General features: G+C 36.7%; 1 protein-coding gene across 5 annotated transcripts in view; it reads right to left on the bottom strand.

The window, feature by feature from the left end:
• Positions 1 to 22,085, bottom strand: part of TASP1 (taspase 1) — a 296,551-nt gene that overhangs the window by 256,031 nt on the left and 18,435 nt on the right. Inside the window, exon 2 of one of the 5 annotated variants that reach the window (XM_060285376.2) lies at positions 19,687 to 19,956. The exons of the other annotated variants lie outside the window; for them this stretch is intronic. The gene's annotated coding sequence lies outside the window, so the exon portion shown is untranslated. The remainder of the gene's footprint in view (positions 1 to 19,686; positions 19,957 to 22,085) is intronic. 5 annotated transcript variants of the gene reach the window in all.

Below are 22,085 nucleotides of genomic sequence, written 5' to 3'. Positions count from 1 at the left end.
AGCTTTCTGTAGAAGAAAAAGTCAAGATGAGTATATTGGCCAAGGAAACATAAACTGACATTCACATATTATTGATATATGAAAAGGAAGGGGAGGAAACTGAAATCAGAGAGACCAAACTGGAGGCTATTTTACAATGCAGGCTTGAAACATTAACCACCTGATATGAAATGACAGCAGCAGGGAAAAGGAAATAGAAAGAAAGAGAAAAGGACCAGAACTTCCAAACTTGAGAGATAAATAAAACCATTAATAAAAACGGGGCATTTTATAAGATGAAGGAAAGAAATTGCGTAATTAATTGTAACGAGTTTGAATAAGGCCTTCCAAGTGAATATTCTACCTAAATCAATTCACAACTAAATATTGGGAAAGAGATCACAACTAAATAAGGACTATGATTTAGAACAGATAAAGACTGAATCCTTGCCCTGGATTATTTCATATATATATATACACACACACACACACATATATATATATATATATATATATATATACACACACACACACATATATATATGTATGTATGTATATTGGGGGAGTGGCAGAGAAAGGTTTACTGCAGGCAGGGCCAAGCAAGAGCGGGTGGCTCGTGCTCCAAAGCCTGAACCCATATATCCAAACATATAAAGATCCAGGTCAGAAGCCTCTATGACACTGAACAGAGAGACTGTACAAGTAAGCACAAGTAAATTATCACCATATTACAAGGGTTTTTTTTTTTTTACTCTACATAACCTCCCTTGCCTAATCACATATATCTTTCAAAGTATGTGAGAAAGGAACTGAAATGTGAGAAAAATTTAAAGCATCATATTTAGTCATTCCCAAAATATATGTACAAGATCATAATAGTATATATGCCATTTCAACAATCTTTAAAATGGGATATATCAGCAAATAAGCTCTGCAAAATTAATTTCAATATAATACAAAATTAAAAATCACAAAGTGAACTAAATTAGTCTAAAAATAACTCTTGCCCAATGTTTAAATTTGACATTTCAAAAATACCTAAGAAAAGGGATATGAGAAAATTAAAGGATATATTAGACGCAATTTTTTTTCAAAAATACTTCTCCTACTTCAAAATACATTTATAACTTCAAAAGTGTGTCTACTGAACTTCTGCTTCTGACTTTGAAGGCATAATAGGGATCATATTTGTCCTCCTAACTAGAAAATCAGACAAAATATATGAAACAGACAGACTTCATTCAATAGCCAGCACAGGACTGTGATCCTGAGAAAAACAGACACAAATCAGGTGCCTCCACTTAATCCCTAGAGATACTTTTCAGACCACAGCACAGGGAAGAGGAACCCAAAAAAGAGCCAACATTCTTCCAGCGTTGAGGAGACAAAGTTATGAGTTCACGGAGGCCAGAAAGGCTAGAATATGCAGTACAGGGTGCAAAGAGGAGGAAGCTACACGGAGAGAATGCCAGAGGCCTGTAGGACCCTGAGACTTTAAATGAGTATTAGCCTACATACACTTGTGAGGAAGCTACAAGACCAAAGAAAGAACCCCTGGAAAAGAGTAAGCTGAGCAATCCCTGGAGCTCACACAGAGGGGAGAATAAGTCATGTTCCCATCAGCCAGAGTGAGGACATCAGGAAAAGTCTCAGGTAACGTCTAGAGTTGGGCCAAATCAGCCCTAGAAACAAGGCTACTTTAGACTTGCACTAACAAGGTTTTAAAGAAGCCTCAAGGGCTTCCCTGGTGGCGCAGTGGTTGAGAGTCCGCCTGCCGATGCAGGGGGCGCGGGTTCGTGCCCCGGTCCAGGGAGATCCCACATGCTGCAGAGTGGCTGGGCCCGTGAGCCATGGCCGCTGAGCCTGCGCGTCCGGAGCCTGTGCTCCGCAACGGGAGAGGCCACAACAGTGAGAGGCCCGCGTACCACAAAAAAAAAAAAAGCCTCAAAAGGATCAAAATGATTTACACAACAGTGTCCCAGAACGAAGTCCTACAATATTTGAAGAAATACTACAATATCCAACTCCCAAAGATGTAAAATACAGTGTTTAAAAAAAAACAAAGATGACCAGCATTCAAATAAGCAGAAAACTATGCCTCATAACCAGAAGAAATTACCACACAAAAACAGACCTATAAATGACAGATAATAGAATTAGCAAACAATTCTAATGTTAACTAACAATGTTAAACTAGCTTTCGCAAACATACTCTATATGTTCAAGTACGTATAGGAAAACATGAAGATAAGAAGAAAAAGAAGCTATGAAAAAATAAATTAATCAAACTTCTAAAGATGAAAAACATAATCTAAGGTGAAAAACACTTTGGAACAAAAAAAGATTTTCACATTAGGTAAAACTAAAGAATCCAAATAAAATATGGACTTTAGTTAATAATAATGTGTTAATACAGGTTCATTAACCGTGAAACATGTACCATACTAATATAGACGCTAATAGGGAAGATGAGGTATTGGGTGTACTGGAATTCTCTGTATTAGCTTCTCAATTTTTCTATAAATCTAAAACTGTTCTAAAATTAAAACTTTATTTTAAAATATCAAGCCACAGCCTGGGAGAAAAATTTTACAAAACATAAAGGTAGAGGACTTGTATCCAGTATATATAAAAAAAATCATACAACTCAGTAAGACAATCCAAAGTTTTTAATGGGCAAACAATTTCATGAACAGATTGCAAATAATACATGAAAATATGTATAATATCATTAGTCATTAGGGAATGCAAATTGAAACCACGAAATACCACTAAAATGGTTAGATTTAAAAGGCCAACAATAGTGAGTTTTGGCAAGAAAGTAGAGCAACTGTAACCCTCATACACCGCTAGTAAGAATAAAAATAGCAAATAGTTTGGCAGTTTCTTTAAAGTTAAGCATACACTTACCACAGATCCAGCAATTCTACTCCTAACTATTTATCCAAGAAAAATGAAAGCATATGTCCACATAAAGACTTGAATGAAAATGTTCATATCAGCTTTAATCAGAACGGCCAAAAGAGGGAAACAACACAAATGCTCATCGACTGGTAAATGGATAAACAAATTGTGATATATCAATACAATGAAACACTATTCAGCAATAAAAGGAACAAATTCCTAATTTACCCAACAATATGGATGAATCTCCAAAGCATTATGCTAAGTGAAAGAAGCCACTCACAAAAGGCCACATAATGTATGATTCTATTTATACCAAATTCTAGAAAAGGCCAAATTATGAAAAAAGCAGATAGTAGTTGCCAGGGGTGGCTGAGAGGAGGGGATCCACTGCAGACAGGCATTATGAGAGAATTTTGGGGGTGATGGAAATGTTATATGTCAAGATTGAGTTGGTAGTTACATTGGTAGTTACATTTGTCAAAACTCATCAAATTGTACAGTTAAAATTGGTGCATTTTGTTGTATATAAATTATATTTCAATAAAACTGAAAAAAAATTGTACTTATCACTCAGTATAAACTGACCACCCCATATACTAACTTTCCCCTTATAATGTACATAAGCTTTTTATACGGTCATTTGTTGTTGATTTTCTGAGCTGAATCATTTTGTACAACTAGCAATCATTATATCCAATCAGTAGCCAGCGATCCTTTTAAAATCCTGTTTACTCCCCTGTTCAAAAACCTGCAATGGTTTCCTGTCATACTTTAGAATAAAATCTAAAGTCTTACCTTCCAAGGTTTACAAGGCCCTACGTGATCTGGCCCCTCTCTTCCTCTCCCTTACTATGCACCAGCCACACGCCTCCTTGTAATTCTTGCACAAGAGGGACACTCCCACCTGAGGGCTTTTACATTTTGAAATGCTGAGCTTAGTGAGCAATTATAGTAGGGGAAAGAGGCAGTAAATAAAGACTGCGTGTGTGTGTGTGTGTGTGTGTGTGTGTGTGTGTGTGTGTACAGAAACATACACATACACGTATGTCTGCATATATAAATAGCTGATGTCCCATGATGGTAAGTACTAGAAAGAAGAATAAAATGGGATAAGAAGAGACTTTCCCTTCAAACCCAAGACTCCCTTCCCCGACACCTTTGTTTGCATGGCTTTCTCCCCCATCTTGTTCATGTGACATCTCTGGGCAGGTCAGTCCTCCCCATACTGACTTAGCATTTCCCCAACCTTCCCCAATGATTTTTTCTCTTACTATCTTATTCTTCTCTATGGTACTTTTTACTACTTGACATTATATATAATTGTCTAATTCTCCCCACAGAATGTAAGCCCTGTAAGTATAATAATTTGTCTTTTTAGGTGTTGTATCCCAATGTCTAAAGTAATGCTTGGTACACAGTAGGTACTCAATAAATATTTGCAGAATGAATAGGAGTTAATTACAAATAGATATAAATAGAATAACTGATCACTGTGTACTATAAGCCCTTAAGCAAGCTGATACTTACTGATTCCTACAGGTTACTGCTATAAAGAAATGCCAGAAAAATGTAATAGAGTGTTAAGAATCCAATCTTTTCACAGTTGAAACAAGAGAAATGAAATAAATTCAGGCAACAGAATTTTCAGTTTCTAAAAGATAACATTTTAAAAGCAAAATATTTTTTAAGTTTACTTATAACTTTCAAAGGAGACAAAGCTTTAAAAAACAAGATCACTTTGCTTAACCCAGAAAAGAGAGGGCAGGAAAGCCAAGAGGCGAATCAAGAGCTACACACCCACCATGACATGGAAACCCTTTCTTATTAATGAAATTTGGAAACACCGAGCCAAGGCAAAGATCTGCAAAGCATTACTCTTTCACTCTAAACCACAACCTGTATTACCCATTTAATGTCCTTTGCTGAAAGCATAAAATAAGAACTGTTTGCAAGGCTATGGGGTATACTGTACCTCTGGGGATCTATTATGAGACCTCTATTAACAGCACTTACAGATGCAAACAATTTAGTTTTCAAATGTTGTACAAAAACTGGACTGGCACATTGTAAAATCATTTTTATATAAAATGATTTATGTCTGTCCAATTTCCAATCTTCCTTTAAGGAAAAGTTAGACATTTACAGGAAATTACTAATATGTTAGTATTCATACCTTGTTAATCAAGGGCAAATTCAACACTAGAATGAAATTACGTGATAATACACTTTCTTATTCAAAATTAAGTATGCTAAGATATCAAAATTATTTTTACTATTGCCTTCATTAATAAGCAGGTAGTTTTATTAATCTAAAGCTAATGAGGAAAAAATGGAACTGCTTTTGAAACAATTTCTTGAATCATTTTTAAATAGAATAATAAACACAGGATGTATACTCCATGTTGTTATAGTCTTTTTCAAACTAACACTAGTAAAAATTGTACAATAAACCTATCCTACCTGACACTATCCTAACAATTACAAACTCCCTGGTATTTCATCATCAATTCTCACTATTTATAGGATGAATAGAAGCCAATGAAAATGTATTACCAAACAATCATTGAGGATATTTTTATTAAGCAGCCAATTAAGCTCAAATTTTCAAGACCAGATTGCTGAAAAATTTCCAATTTAGATTCCTCTGTGGTGGTATAGGCTAAGATTCATCCATTCATTCAACAAAAAATTATTGTTCATCTATGTGCCAGGCAAATCTTTCTGTAAAGAGCCAGATATGTTATATAGTTCAGGCTTGGCCACACAGACAACTCTACAACTACTAAACTCTGCCTCTGTAACATGAAAAGCAGCCAGAGAAAATACACAAATGACTGAGCATGGCCGTGTTCCAATGAAACTTCATCATAAACACTGAAATTTGAATTTCATATAATTTTTTGGAGTCATGAAATACTATTCTTCTTTGGAGTTTTTTTCAACCATTTAAAAAAGGCAAAACCATTCTTAGTTTGCAGGCCATTCAAAAACAGGCAACAGTCCAGATTTGGCTTTCAGGCCATGGTTTATTAATCCTTGACCTAACACACGGGGATATAGAAATGAACAAAACAGAAAAATATCATTGTCCACATGGAGCCAGAATTCTAGCTAAGGGAGACAGACAATAAGAAATTAAATAAATTAGATAGCTTATTAGATAGCAGTAAATATGATGAAGAAAAACAAAACAGGACAGGAAATAGGAAGTACTGGGCATGGCAAGAGGGCTATAAGGGGGAGACAAAAAAACCACAGGGGTAGTTACAATATATTTTTCCTTTTAAGTGTTAATCTGATGTAATTTCAGACTGACAGAGAAATGCAATAGTAGTATAGCATCAAGAATATATGAAGAACTCCTATAACTTTCAATAACAACAACCAAAAAAGAACCCAATTATAAAATGAGCAAAGGACTTGAATAGACGTCAACAGACATTTTTACCTGAAGAAGAATACAAATGGTCAGCAAGCACGTAAAAAGATGTTCAACATCATTATTCACAGAGAAATAAAAATCATAGTCACAATGAGGTACCACTTTGTACCCATGAGGATGGTTATAATCACAAAAACAAAAAACAGCAAGTGCCAGCAAGAACATGGAGAAATGGTAGCACTTGTACAGTGCCACTGGTAGTGTAAAATGGCTCAGCTGTTGTGGAAACAGTCTGCTGATTTCACAAAAAGTTAAACACAGAAACTGCTGAACAATCATGACAGGAAGACACTGGAACTCACCAAAAAAAGATACCCCACATACAAAGCCAAAGGAGAAGCCACAATGAGACGGTAGGAGGGGCGCAATCACAATAAAATCAAATCCCACAACTGCTGGGTGGGTGACTCACAACCTGGAGAACAATTATATCACAGAGGCCCACCCACTGGAATAAAGGTTCTGAGCCCGACGTCAGGCTTCCCAACCTGGGGGTCCAGCAACAGGAGGGGTATTCCCAGAGAACCAGACTTTGCAGGCTACTGGGATTTGATTGCAGGACTTCAACAGGACTGGGGGAAACAGAGAATCCACTCTTGGAGGGCACACACAAAGTAGGGTGCACATCAGGACCCAGGGGGAAAGAGCAGTGACCCATAGGAGACTGAACCAGACCTACTTGCTAGTGTTGGAGTATCTCCTGCAGAGGCCGGGTGGCAGGTCGGGGGAGGGGGGGGGTGTCTGCGGCTCACCGCAAGGACAAGGACACTGGCAGCAGAAGTTCTGGGAAGTACTCCTTGGCATAAGCGCTCCCAGAGTCTGCCATCAGCCCCACCAAAGAGCCTCTAGGCTCCAGTGCTGGGTTGCCTCAGGTCAAAAAACCAACAGGGAGGGAACTCAGCCCCACCTATCAGCAGGGAAGTGGATTAAAGTTTTACTGAGCTCTGCCCACCAGAGCAACACCTAGCCTCACCCATCACCAGTCCCTCCCGTCAGGAAGCTTGCACAAGCCTCTTAGACAGCCTCATCCACCAGAGGGCAGACAGCAGAAGCAAGAAGGACTACAGTCCTGCACCCAGTGGAACAAAAAACACATTCACAGAAAGATAGACAAAATGTAAAGGCAGAGGATTATGTACTAGATAAAGGAACAAGATAAAATGCCAGAAAAACAACTAAATGAAGTGGAGATAGGCAACCTTCCTGAAAAAAAAATCAGCATAATGATAGTGAAGATGATCCAGGACCTCGGACAAAGAATGGAGGCAAAGATCAAGAATATGCAACAAATGTTTAACAAGGACATAGAAGAATTAAAGAACAAACACCTAGAAGAATTAAACAATAACAACAGAGATGAACAATACAATAACTGAAATGAAAAATACACTAGAAGGAATCAATAGCAGAATAACTGAGGCAGAACAGATAAGTGACCTGGAAGACAGAATGGTGGAATTCACTGCCACAGAAAAGAATAAAGAAAAAAGAATGAAAAGAAATGAAGACAACCTAAGAGACCTCTGGGACAACATTAAATGCACCAACATTCACATTATAGAGATCCCAGAAGGAGAAGAGAGAGAGAAAGGACCCAAGAAAATATTTGAGATTATACTTAAAAACTTCCCTAATATGGGAAAGGAAATAGCCACCCAAGTCGAGGAAGTGCAGAGAGTCCCAGGCAGGATAAACCCAAGAAGAAACATGCTGAAATACACAGTAATCAAACTGACAAAAATTAAAGACAAAGAAAAATAATTAAAAGCTACAAGGGAAAAATGACAAAAAACATACAAGGGAACTCCCATAAGGTTAACAGCTGTTTTCTCAGCAGAAACTCTACAAGCCAGAAGGGAGTGGCATGACATATTTAAAGTGATGAAAGGGAAGTACCTACAACCAAGATTACTGTACCCAGCGAGGATCTCATTCAGATTCAATGGAGAAATCAAAAGCTTTATAGACAATCAAAAGCTAAGAGAATTCAGCACCACCAAACCAGCTCTACAACCAACACTAAAGGAACTTCTCTAAGTGGGAAAGACAAGAGGAGACAAGGACTCACAAAAACGAACCCAAAACAATTAAGAAAATGGTAACAGGAACATACATATCAATAATTACCTTAAATGTGAATGGATTAAAGGCTGCAACCAAAAGACACAGGCTTTTGAATGGATACAAAAACAAGACCCACATATATGCTGTCTACAAGAGACCACTTCAGACCTAGGGACACATACAGACTGAAAGTGAGGGGATGGAAACAGATATTCCATGCAAGTGGAAATCAAAAGAAAGCTGGAGTAGCAATACACATATCAGATAAAATAAACTTTAAAACAAACACTGTTAAAAGACACAAGGAAGGACACTATATAATGATCAAGGGATCAATCCAAGAAGAAGACATAACAATTATAAATATATATGCACCCAACATAGGAGCACCTCGATACATAAGGCAAATGCTAACAGCTATAAAACAGGAAATCGATAGTAACACAATAGTGGGGGACTTTAACCCCTCACTTACACCAATGGAGAGATCATCCAGACAGAAAATTAATATGGAAACACAAGCTTTAAATGACACAATAGACCAGATAGATTTAATTGATATTTATAGGACATTCCATCCAAAAACAGCAGATTACATCTTCTCAAGTGCACACAGAACATTCTCCAGGATAGATCACATCTAGGGTCACAAATCAAGCCTCAGTAAATTTAAGAAAATTGAAATCATAACAAGCATCTTTTCCAACCACAATGCTAAGGGACTAGAAATCAATTACAGGGGAAAAAACGTAAAAAACGCAAACACATAGAGGCTAAACAATACGTTACTAAATAACCAAGAGAACACTGAAGAAATCAAAGAGGAAATCAAAAAATACCTAGAGACAAATGTAATGAAAACACAATGATCCAAAACCTATGGGATGTAGCAAAAGCAGTTCTAAGAGGGAAGTTTATAGCAATACAATCTACCTCAAGAAACAAGAAAAATCTCAAATAAACAATCTAACCTTACACCTAAAGGAACTAGAGAAAGAAGAACAAACAAAACCCAAAGTTAGTAGAAGGAAAGAAATCATAAAGATCGGAGCAGAAATAAATGAAATAGAAACAAAGAAAACAACAGAAAAGATAAATAAAACTAAAAGATGGTTCTTTGAGAAGATAAACAAAATTGATAAACCTTTAGCCAGACTCATCAAGAAAAAGGGGGACAGGACTCAAATCAATAAAATTAGAAATGAAAAAGAAGTTACAATGGACACCACAGAAATACAAAGCACAGTAAGAGACTACTGCAAGCAATTCTATGCCAATAAAATGGACAACCTGGAAGAAATGGACAAATTCTTAGAAAGGTATAACCTTCCAAGACTGAACCAGGAAGAAATAGAAATTATAAACAAACCAATCACAAGCACTGAAATGGAAACTGTGATTAAAAATCTTCCAACAAACAAAAGCCCAGGTCCAGATGGATTCACAGGCAAATTCTATCAAACATTTAGAGAAGAGCTAACACCCATCCTTCTCAAACTCTTCCAAAACACTGCAGAGGAAGGAACACTCCCAAACTCATTCTATGAAGCCACCATCACCCTGATACCAAAACCAGACGAAGATACTACAAAAAAAGAAAATTACAGACCAATACCAATGATGAATATGGATGCAAAAATCCTCAACAAAATACTAGCAAACAGAATCCAACAACACATTAAAAGGATCATACACCATGATCAAGTGGGATTTATCCCAGGGATGCAAGGATTCTTCAATATACGCAAATCAATCAATATGATACACCATATTAACAAACTGAATAATAAAAACCATATGACACAAGAGGGAAGAGATGTGGGGACATATGTATATGTATAACTGATTCACTTTGTTATAAACCAGAAACTAACACACCATTGTAAAGGAATTATACTCCAATAAAGATGTTTTAAACAAAAAAAAAAATATATGATCATATCAATAGATGCAGAAAAAGCTTTTGACAAAATTCAACACCCATTTATGATAAAAACTCTCCAGAAAGTGGGCATGGAGGGAACCTACCTCAACATAACAAAGGCCATATACAACAAACCCACAGCAAACATCATTCTCAATGGTGAAAAACTGAAATAATTTCCTCTAAGATCAGGAACAAGACAAGGATGTCCACTCTCACCACTACTATTCAACATACTTTATTCAAAGTATTCAAACATACTACTATTCAACATACTTTTGGAAGTCCTAACCACAGCAATCAGAGAAGAAAAGGAAATAAAAGGAATACAAACTGGAAAAGAAGAAGTAAAACTGTCACTGTTTGCAGATGACATGATACTATACATAGAGAATTCTAAAGATGCCACAGAAAACTACTAGAGCTAATCAATGAATTTGGTAAAGTTGCAGGATACAAAATTAATGCACAGAAATCTCTTGGATTCCTATACACTAACAACAAAAGATCAGAAAGAGAAATTAAGGAAACAATCCCATTCACCACTGTAACAAAAAAATAAAATACCTAGGAATAAACCTACCTAAGGAGACAAAAGACCTGTACTCAGAAAACTAAAAGACACTGATGAAAGAAATCAAAGATGACACAGATGGAGAGATATACCATGTTCTTGGATTAGAAGAATCAGTATTGTGAAAATGACTATACTACCCAAAGCAATCTAGAGATTCAATGCAATCCCTATCAAATTACCAATGGCTTTTTTTTTTTTTTTTTTTTTTTGCGGTACACGGGCCTTTCACTGCTGTGGCCTCTCTCGTTGCGGCACACAGGCTCCAGACACACAGGCTCAGAGGCCATGGCCCACGGGCCCAGCCGCTCTGCGGCATGTGGGATCTTCCCGGACTGGGGCACGAACCCACGTCCCCTGCATAGGCAGGCAGACTCTCAACCACTGCGCCACCAGGGAAGCCCCCGATGGCATTTTTTTACAGAACTAGAACAAAGAATCTTAAAATTTGTATGGAGACACAAAAGACCCCGAATAGCCAGAGCAATCTTCAGGGAAAAAAACGGAGCTGGAGGAATCAGACTCCCTGACTTCAGACTATACTACAAAGCTGCAGTAATCAAGACAATATGGTACTGGCACAAAAACAGAAATATAGGTCAATGGAACAGGATAGAAAGCCCAGAGATAAACCCACACACCTATGGTCGACTAATCTATGACAAAGGAGGCAAGGATATACAATGGAGAAAAGACAGACTCTTCGATAAGTGGTGCTGGGAAAACTGGACAGCTACATGTAAAAGAATTAAATTAGAATACTCCCTAACACCATACACAAAAATAAACTCAAAATGGATTAGAGACCTAAATGTAAGCCCGAGCACTGTAAAACTCTTAGAGGAAAACACAGGAAGAACACTCTTTGACATAAATCACAGCAAGATCTTTTTGGACTCACCTCCTAGAATAATGGAAATAAAAACAAAAATAAACAAATGGAACCTAATGAAACTTAAAAGCTTTGCACAGCAAAGGAAACTATAAACAAGAAAAAAAGATAATGCTCAGAATGGGAGAAAATATTTGCAAACGAATCAACGGGCAAAGGATTAATCTCCAAAATATATAAACAGCTCATGCAGCTCAATATTAAAAAAGAAAAAAGCCCAATCAAAAAATGGGCAGAAGATCTAAATAGAATTTTCTCCAAAGAAGATATACAGATTGCCAACAAATACATGGAAGGATGTTCAACATCACTAATTATTAGAGAAATGCAAATCAAAACTACAATTAGGTATCACCTCACACCAGTCAGAATGGTCATCATCAAAAAATCTACAAACAACAAATTCTGGAGAGGGTGTGGAGAAAAGGGAACCCTCTTGCACTGTTGGTGGGAATGTAAATCGATAAAGCCACTATGGAGAACAGTATGGAGGATCCTTAAAAAACTAAAAATACAATTACAATATGACTCAGAGATTCCACTACTGGGCATATACCCAGAGAAAACCATAATTCAAAAAGACACATGCACCCCAGTGTTCACTGCAGCACTATTTACAATAGCCAGGTCATGGATACAACCTAAATGCCCATCCACAGACAAATGGATAAAGAAGATGTGGTACATATATACAATGCAATGTTACTCAGCCATAAAAAGGAACAAAATTGGGTCATTTGTAGAGACGTGGATAGACCTAGAGACTGTCATACAGAGTGAATTAAGTCAGAAAGAGGAAAACAAATATTGTTTATTAATGTATATATGTGAAATCTAGAAAAATGGTACAGATGAACCGGTTTGCAAGCCAGAAACAGAGACACAGATGTAGAGAATAAACATATGGACACCAAGGGGGGAAAGTGGGGCGGGGAGGCGGTTGGTGGTGGTGGGATGAATTGGAAGATTGGGATTGACATATATACACTAATATGTATAAAATAGATAACTAATAAGAACCTGCTGTATTAAAAATAAAATAAAATTCAAAAAATAAATAAAATACACACAAAAAAAGAATTAGCATATGACCCAGTAACTTGATAAACAAACACTTGTACAGGAATGTTCACAGGAACACTGTTCACTATTCATAGCAAACACTATTCACAGCAAAAGAATGGAAACCACCCAAGTGTCCATCAATGGATGTACGGATGAACAAATTGTGGTATATAAATGAATAATGTTGAATATTCCACAAAAATGAATGAAGCACTGATACATGCTACAATGTGGAAGAACCTTGAAAATATTATGCTAAGTGAAAGAAGACACACAGTCACATGTTGTATGATTCCATTTATATGAAATGTCCAGAATAGGTAAATCCAGAGAGACAGAAAGCAGATTGGTGGTTGCCAGGAATTTGGGGAGGAGGGAATACAGAGCAACTGCTTAATGGGTACAGGCTTCCCTTTGGGGAGTGAAAAGTATTTTGAAACAAGACAGAGGTGGTGGTGGCACGATATTATGAATGTTTAAATGCCACTGAATTATTTACTTTAAAATGACTAATTTTGTGTTCTTTGAATTTCACCTTTTGCATTCTATGAATTAAACAAAAAAAGGCAGACACAAAGGAATACGTACTGCATGATTTCATTTCAGAACAGGCTTTACCATGGAGTGACTGGAAGGGGCAGAAGGGGCCTTCTGGAGGGCTGCAAATGTTGTTTCCTAATCTGGGTGCTGGTTCACTCCAAAAACTTCAAGGAGCTGCCCCTGTACCATAAATGTGTATGCTTTTCTATATGTATACTATACTTTAATAAAAAGTTTTGAAACTATAGTGTAAATTATTTTAGATAAAAGATTAATGGCAAATTTTTTTAAAAAAAAGGTTATCAGTGTTGGGTAGAGGACTCAAGGGATCTCTCTGTATTATTTCTCACAACTGCTGTGAATCTACAATTATTTCAAAGCTAAAAGTTTTTTTTTTTAAATCAGAAGAATGAAAATTTCCAGACTCCTGTCTCCATAGATTCTGACCTAGGTCATGTGGGGTAAAGGTAGGGACTCTTCATTTTTTGTTTTTTTTTTTTTGGAACAAGCTACCTCAAGTGATTCTGATTCAGCTGGACCATGGCCCTCTCCTTGAGAAACTCCAATCTACATGAACTCCACAAGCTGCTTAACTTCACTTTCTCCTTGAACCCTACCTTGAGGAGGCTTGTAAAGGCATCTGTGAGCAACAGCACAGAGGAGGTGGAGAGTAAGAAAGCACAAGTGAGTCATGAGAGGCTACAAAAGCTAACCACTCTGGGAAGCAGGGTTCAACTTTTACTGGAGAAAAATGAGATGAACTGGAAAAAAGATTAATAAAATGTGGGAGAGCCAATGGTGAAAGGACATACAAAAGTTTCCAGGTAATCATCACAGATGTAGCCACAAATATTATGCACAAATCAATTATTTTCCTTAGTATGTTTTCCATCAAGAATTAATGGAATCAAGATAAGACAAATGATGTTGGAAGCTAAATATCCTTTAGGAGGTTAGCAAGACAAAGTTCAGAAATCAGTGCAACATGCTTGTACTGGTCATTTCTGGTACATTCTTCACCACAATCACTGAAAATAATATTTTACTTCTGGAACTAGAAGTAAATAAAGGAACAATTTAGTTCATGCTTAGCCAGGTCACAGAGTATTTTGATCTGCTTCTGCTCCAGCTCAAACTCTTTGGAGTGATATACCTTGGTTCTGGTTCAAATTACTTCAGTGGGAAATTTTTTGAAAAGTCTTTAGTTTGATTTGAAGTTCATTTTCAAAATAATAAGTTAATACCTTAGTCCAATTCCAATATTAAATAATCAAACCAAAGCTCATTCCAGTCTTATTCTTACTTTTGGTAGAAATTCCTGTTGCAACAATTTGCAAACTCTAGAGCAAAAAACTGAGGCCAATTAAATCATCAGTTCATTCTCTCAGGCCTTCCAACAACACAAAAGTTGGCATATCTGTCCAAGCCTTATTTCCATCTGTACCTTGAGCTGAAAAATAGTTTTAGTTACACAGCTTCCTATACTCAAAAGAGGCAGCTGTCGCTCAGCCCTGGCAGACTGCAACCCTCAGAGAATGCATGTTCCATGTGACCAGATCTCACTTTTTTTCAAAAGAAGTTAGAAATCCAGGTTTTTATGAGTCTCCTGATTTTAAATGTTCACAACAAATTCCAATTTTTAGGAACTTGTCTGTGGACCAATCAACACACATCTGTAAACTGTCTCTTCTGTAATCTCACTTTGTAAAGGTTAAAAAGGTCTCATGCTTCTCCAGATACAAACTCTCAGTTTTGGTAAGTCTTCAGTTTTCCACATAATACAGATTTTAGGCAAAGCAGCTCTTCGACACAAATGCCAGTCCCAACAACAGATCATGATTTCATTCTCATGCCTTGCTGAATACGGAAAGTATTGAATATTTGTACTTCTTACTACTTAAACAAGAAGAATGATAAATACAGAAGCAAGCCATTTAATCTGTATTGTAGACTAACTACCCTGTGTCAACACACTTAACTGAGAGCCAGGTTAGTGGTCAGAAATGCCACATATCTTCTGATTATGACAATTGGACTTTATAATACTTTTTTGCTCCTCCAAAATGAGTCAGACAAGCTTTCTACCCAGAATCCACAAGAAGAATGATGAAATATCATGTTATTTTTCTCAAGACTACCTTGATCACCATTAGTATAGACAACTTCATCTACAACTTTATACAATGGTGAATTGCCATTGTCAAAATGATGAGAAAAAACACAGTATTCTCTTTGGAGCTAGTAATTTGGAGCAAAACAAACAAACCAAGAACTCCCAAACACACACAAAATTTATACAGTTACATGGGGCGGGGGGGGGTCGGGCGGGAATCAATGTTGAGTAACACCAAAAAAAAATGACAAAGAGATAATCAGGGAAAATAATTAACAGATACTGAGAACCTATCTATAAACTGGATACCAAATATCACATAGTTTTTGTAAAAGTTGGCTCTCACGTTCTCAGCGTGAACTTTAGTGATTTTAAATTCAAAGCAGTAGGCTCATGAAATTTAAAAAGTATTGAATTTTGAAGAAATTATGGCATTCAGGAAACAGCAACAAGGTAACCAACTTAGCAATCCGTTCAAGTCCCTGCCTCTGAAAGTCACATTAGCTCACCCAGGCCTTGCCTTTCCATCTTCCTCTCCAACTTGCCTGTCCACCACTTCTCTGTACCTCTTTTGGGATATAGGGAATGTGCTTAAAGGGTGTAAATCTACGAACTATACTACCCTTTGTCTAGTTCTGAAAAAACACTCAATGAAAAGAGTATGAAACTACAGTAAAACTTTTCCACTATTGGTAAATTTTACTTAACTGATTAACCGTGTTTTCCATGACTGACTAATTGGACAATGTGGACAATAACAACATAGAAATTACAAGAAATTACAAGATGATGGATTCCTCCTGATGTTTGGTACAATGTTGACCTAAAAAGCAGAATTTTCACAACTGGAGCTAATTGGAGGTCATGGTATCTGCTATCCTAGGACTACGGAAAACAAGGTCAGAAAGAAGCAAGCCATATTATCCAACTTAACACCCAGTTTGCAAATAGTTGTTTATTACACCTTAAAATATTCCCAAGGAAGTTACATCCATGTGATATAAGCATGCTGTGTCCAAGAGGGCAATTTACCATTATAAATTATCCTAGTTTGTGTACAGAAACCAGTAGATATTTGCAAATTCATTTCCAGGTCACTGAAGATAAAACCCAGAAAAACCTATTTTCCTCCATGTGGTGAAAGCAAAGAGATTACTTCTGCAGTGGCGCTGCCTGTTCTTGGAGTTATTCTCTAAAACAGGGTCATATAAGAATATTTTCACCCAAATACTAGCTATAAACAATTAAGACATGATTTACTGAGATACATGCTATTGTGTATGTTTAGGTTTTTAGCCAATTAATACTATATTAATAAAGACTGGAAAGTTTAAGAATAAATGAACTCTAACCAGTACGTTTCAGCAGAGTTAGCCAGAAAACATTTCTACTAGGCCCAAATGAAGTATCTTTCATTCATTAATACAGAACCACAGGGCATACTTAGACATCAGAGGCTCAATCATCTAAAAAGAGTTCCTAGGGAAACAAAAACTTTCCATTTTCATTCTGTAACTGCTCCTTAACGACAGAAAGTATTCTTTCTTTTTTGGCATTCTCTCTTTTCTCTCTACCTCGGGACATATTTACAGATGCACTGGCTGCTTTACAGACATGCTAAAAGTTCGTGCTGTGGTTGATCAAAGTTGGAATGCCTGAGGAAATTACTCAATTCAGACAGCCCGGAATTGTATCTAGCCAAATAGTTACAGTGCTCTACTTTTAACATGTGTTAAAGTAATATTTTAGCCATGCTGGATGTAAGTTAAGAGAACATTTGTTTGCATCACACTCTGTGAACAGTTGAGTCAAATATAGTATGTTGAATACCCAGTTTTATTATCTGTGACAGTTCATTTTTTTAACTGTTCAATTACACACAAAAAAACATAGTTTATATTAAAAAAAAAAAACTAACACACAACAGCATATGTATTAGGAACTAAGACTTGTTAATGATCTTCTTGAAGTGTCCAAGCTCTTCTACTGAATAGAAATTTAGAATAAATGCATCAAATATTGCTTTTGTTCATTAGAGCATTTGTTGATCTGGCATGCAATATTCTGTCAAAAAACAGAACCACCTTTTTTCTCTACTTTATTATTAAAAGTATTTTAATAAAAAAGCACTGCCTACCTGTATTCACCTCCTTTCCATTATTAATCTGCCTAATTTGCAAATAAAGACATAGCAAAATTAAGTAGAAAAATCACATCACAGCAGTTTATTTTCATGGTTTTTTTTTTTAATTGAAAGCCACAGAATTGCAGTACAAAGAGTTACTTGTCAAACATAACACAAATCTCTAACATAAAATATTGGCTTCCATAGACCTGCACATCTGAAATAGTTTTAAACTTTGTTTTAGTTGGATTCTTTACGATGTCCAGGAGGAGGTTAGCGCACACGGTACCTGAAATTGTCTTTTCCACATGAGCTACAATAGAAAAAGACAAATGTAGCTGTTTCTCTAGTAAAGCCAAACTTGGCATCTACTTATACTTCCCTTCAACCTAAATAACTATACCTTTTAACCACGTTGACAATAATATGGAAATATCACTCAAAAAGAACCTAACAGACCACAGAATTATAATAATGTAAACTATCCTTCTATCAAATGTGAAGTGAGGACATGGTAGATTGGAGGGGTGAGAGGGGTGTCACTAACTTATAAGTAGTAACTTATAACTATGCTTTTTATTTAAAAGATTTCCAACCCACTAGAAAATGTTAACATCTGTACATACTCCAAAAGAGGAAAACAAAAATAAGTTCCCCACTCAGAATTTTCTGAGAAGGCTAGTAAATGTTATAGTGTTGATACCCTATGTTATACGCATGTCATGAACTGTCAGGAAATGAGTATACCATGCAGGAGGCTGGACCCTGAGTGGGAATGACTGCCAGTAAAAACTCCCTGGCAGTAGGAATGGCCAAAGCACTATTCTCAACTGGGATGCCTAGGATTCCATTTTAAACTGTTTGCTCTGCTATAGGGAGATGCAATCCTTCATTATTCTAACACTTAGGTAAAGCCTGCTGTACACATAAAAATTAGACGGCAGGTAGACAGAATGAGTGGGGAAAAAATGGAAGTAATGCTTTGTTCTGCTTTGTAGCAGGATTTAGGATATGATCTTGATGAGATTCCTAAAAGTTATACAACTTAAGTTCCTCCTCATTCCCTTCCAGATTCTGAATACAGTCCTACATTTGAGAGATAGACAAAAACTTAAAATCAAAGGCAGTCTTTCAGATTGACCTTCATGATATCAGCCTGTGATTTGCTGAGCACAGAAAAATCTTCTTAGCCTAGCCCTTCATTACCAAAAGCTAAAAAGCAAAAAACCAGTAGATGTTAGATTATAAAATTGATGCCCCAAAGAATATAGATCCAAACACACACACACACACACACACACACACACACACCCGACACGTATGAAATGATTCAATAATCACAGCACTATAAATCCAAGGGCCAATAAATCTAATATATCTATTAATTTAGAAGAAGACATTTTACACTCAATCCAAAAGTCTAAATTGCTGCCACATAACCAAAACACAGAATTACCACCAATTCCACCACACTACCAAATGTAGCTTTAAGTAGCTCAAAGCTGAATTCTAAAATGTAGCATATTCTTGGAGAATAATAACTCCCAGAGCAAAACAAGGGCTCATACATAAAGCTACAAGCTCCTTAGGAACTGCTAAGTCTCGTCTCAGACCATATCTTCTACCAGATTCAGCCAAGATGAATTCATCTGATAAGTTCCACAGAACTCACCAAGAAATGGCTAGAAAAAGGTGAAACTGTTTTCATGTTCCCGTCAGTACAAAGCTCTGTAACATAACAAGCTCTGTACTTAAGTGTTTTGACTTGGCCAAAAACTAATACACAGTTTTGATGCAGTGTAAAAATTAATCTGAAATGTAATAACTGATTCAGTTCCCTTTTTATTCTAAAAAAAGTTAAAAGAAAAAAGAATCACTGCTTTTCCTTAATTAAGCAGGTACTTTGCGCTAGAGAGCGTGTTTAGTTTCTAGGGTCTGAGGAAAAGAACAGATGCATCTACTGTGTAAACACAAACAGTAAGTTACAAGTTGCCCCTTAGTACTAAAGGCAAGACTCAGCATCAGTACTCAAAAAAGTGTTTTAAAAAGAGTGTAACTTACTTTTACTGCCCCGGGCTAACTGGGCTCTGTCTGGTGCTTCTTTGTCTGTACTTGGCCACCCACAGCCTGTCTTCTAATTAACTCAATGCTCTATAGCAGCAGAACAAGCAAACAAGTTGCCTCCCATCTGCGTACAGCTCTTCAGGACACATTTCCCTTGGTCAGAAGGTGGAAATTCTTGGGAGAGGTGATTTTTCTCTGCCTCTTCACAAGAAGAACATGGACACTTGGCTGGATGCAACTCCGTGAAGTGTAACTGTGTGTGTACACCTCAAAAAATAAAAAAAATAAATAAAAAAAAAAATGCAGAGAAACATAAAGACTCTATAAACACCTGGAATACACAGAAATACTGAAGCACCCCTGGAAATACTGCTAAACAGAGCAAAATAGGGTCTTTGACTGAAATAATCAATGATACCAAGTTGAAAAAAAAAAAAGTAAAAAGAGCATCCGAAGTCAAAATCCAAATGTCATGCAATGAAAACATTTTAAGTACTACAAAGTAGAAAAGGTAAAACTCCTTGCTTCGCATACTTAAAAACAGGAACCCCCTCCCCATTACAGAGAATAAAAGATATTGTCAATGGAAGAGAAAAATGAGACTTTCAGGGGTAGTAGGTCTAAAATTAGACTCCTCAGTCACATGGTTAATGGGCACTTGTGTGTATGTGAGCTAAATGCATGGAGCTGTCTTTCCAATGTGTTCAGCCCTGTCCAGGAGCGGAGGGGAGGAGGAAGCAAGGAACCACTTAAATACTCAGCACCCTTTGCATATGAAAAGATGATTTCTGCAAAACAAAAAAATGTGCAGAAGAACAAAGATGCTCATTTATTTAAATAATTTTTAACCTCTCAAATAAACATAAATGAGCGTAAAACAGATGCCCCTACTTTTTTGCAACAAAAACCAAACACTGAAGTGGGGTAGGGAGGAGGTGTGGTTAAGCATCTAATCACAAAGAAACCCCACAACTGAATTTGCTACAGGCTTGGCGAGAGACGGGGTTATATCAGACCTTCCCAATATTCCCTCCCATCCTAGATATGCCCATATGCCAGGAGCAAGCCACACCATCTTCATGACCCCTAAGCATCCCAGGGACTGGCAGGCCTTCTCTCCCCCTGAGGCACACAAACAATTCCAGCCAGAAGCATAAGGCCAAGGGAAGGGTGTGTGGCCTAATCCTGCAGCTGCACAGAGGCCTGGGCTGTGGTCCACCAACAACAGACTACTCAATGGTGATGACATTCTGGAGACCACTGCTTTATAGAAATGCATGCAGAGCTGGCTCTACATCTCAGGATGTAGAGGTCAGATAAATGCATAACAATATTACATATAATAATATAAATATACAGTAATGCAAATACCTACATTTTTTCTCTCACACCCCAAACTATCAGCCATCTGGATAAGAAGTTACTTTTTAAAGGAATTTCTAGAGTTTATAAGCAAGCATCATATTGGATTATATAGAGATCCAAAGACAATGGACCACTTTTAGCAGACATAAAAACTTGTGCCCAATATACATTGCCCTTTAAATGCTAAAGCATTTGGACAATAAACAAGTTATGACCATGAATTACCATCTCCCCTGACCATAGGAAGACTTAAAGAATGAAGCAAGTCAACAAAAGAACAGCAGGGTCCACTTAGAATAACATAAGTTCAACAAAACATTTTTAACAAGGGAGCCTGTGCAATTTACCTTTCACTATATGAAATTTAAAAGCTATATCTATCACTATTGCTAATGCATAGTATTCTACCTACCAAAATAATCAGTTTTCAAAATGAGTTAACCAAAATCTCTCAAAGGGTACACCAGCCAGCCAGCCAGATTCATCAGTTTCCTCACAAAACAAGTAACCTCTCAAAAGTTTGTCAGTCATATTTCACCTATTATTCCTTACTAGAACTTTTTAAAGCACATCTTTGTACTTCTTAAGAAAAATATACTGATGTGCAAAGGGCGCTTCAGTAAGCATTTTATGAGTTCATTTTCTGTCAGAATCTATGAAAAGCTCTCTACTTCAGCAGTGGCATCATGACTCACCCAGATCTATATCTAATTTTCTCACATAAGAAATTCATATTAGAAGCTATACATGTGAAATGTGCAAAATTATGGTCTAGAATTTTAAATCTACTGTCACTACCCGAACCAAAACTATTTCAAAAACAGGCATGAAAACAACTGTCTCCCAAATGCACAGCCCTAGGTATGAAGATCAAATTGTTTCACAAATTTATCTTCTCTGCTGTGAGGGAAATCAGGGTTGATAGAAGTCCATTTCCCATCATGTATAAAAAAGAATCTCAAAAAAACTATTAATAGTTAAATGAAACAATGGGACCAAATCACTTTAACAATAAATTATTAAAATATGAT

This window comes from Globicephala melas, chromosome 15 (genome assembly GCF_963455315.2).
Source record: "Globicephala melas chromosome 15, mGloMel1.2, whole genome shotgun sequence".
NCBI lineage: Eukaryota > Metazoa > Chordata > Mammalia > Artiodactyla > Delphinidae > Globicephala > Globicephala melas.
Note: the sequence above shows the minus strand (reverse complement) of the source record. Positions and strands in the feature narration are given on the sequence as shown.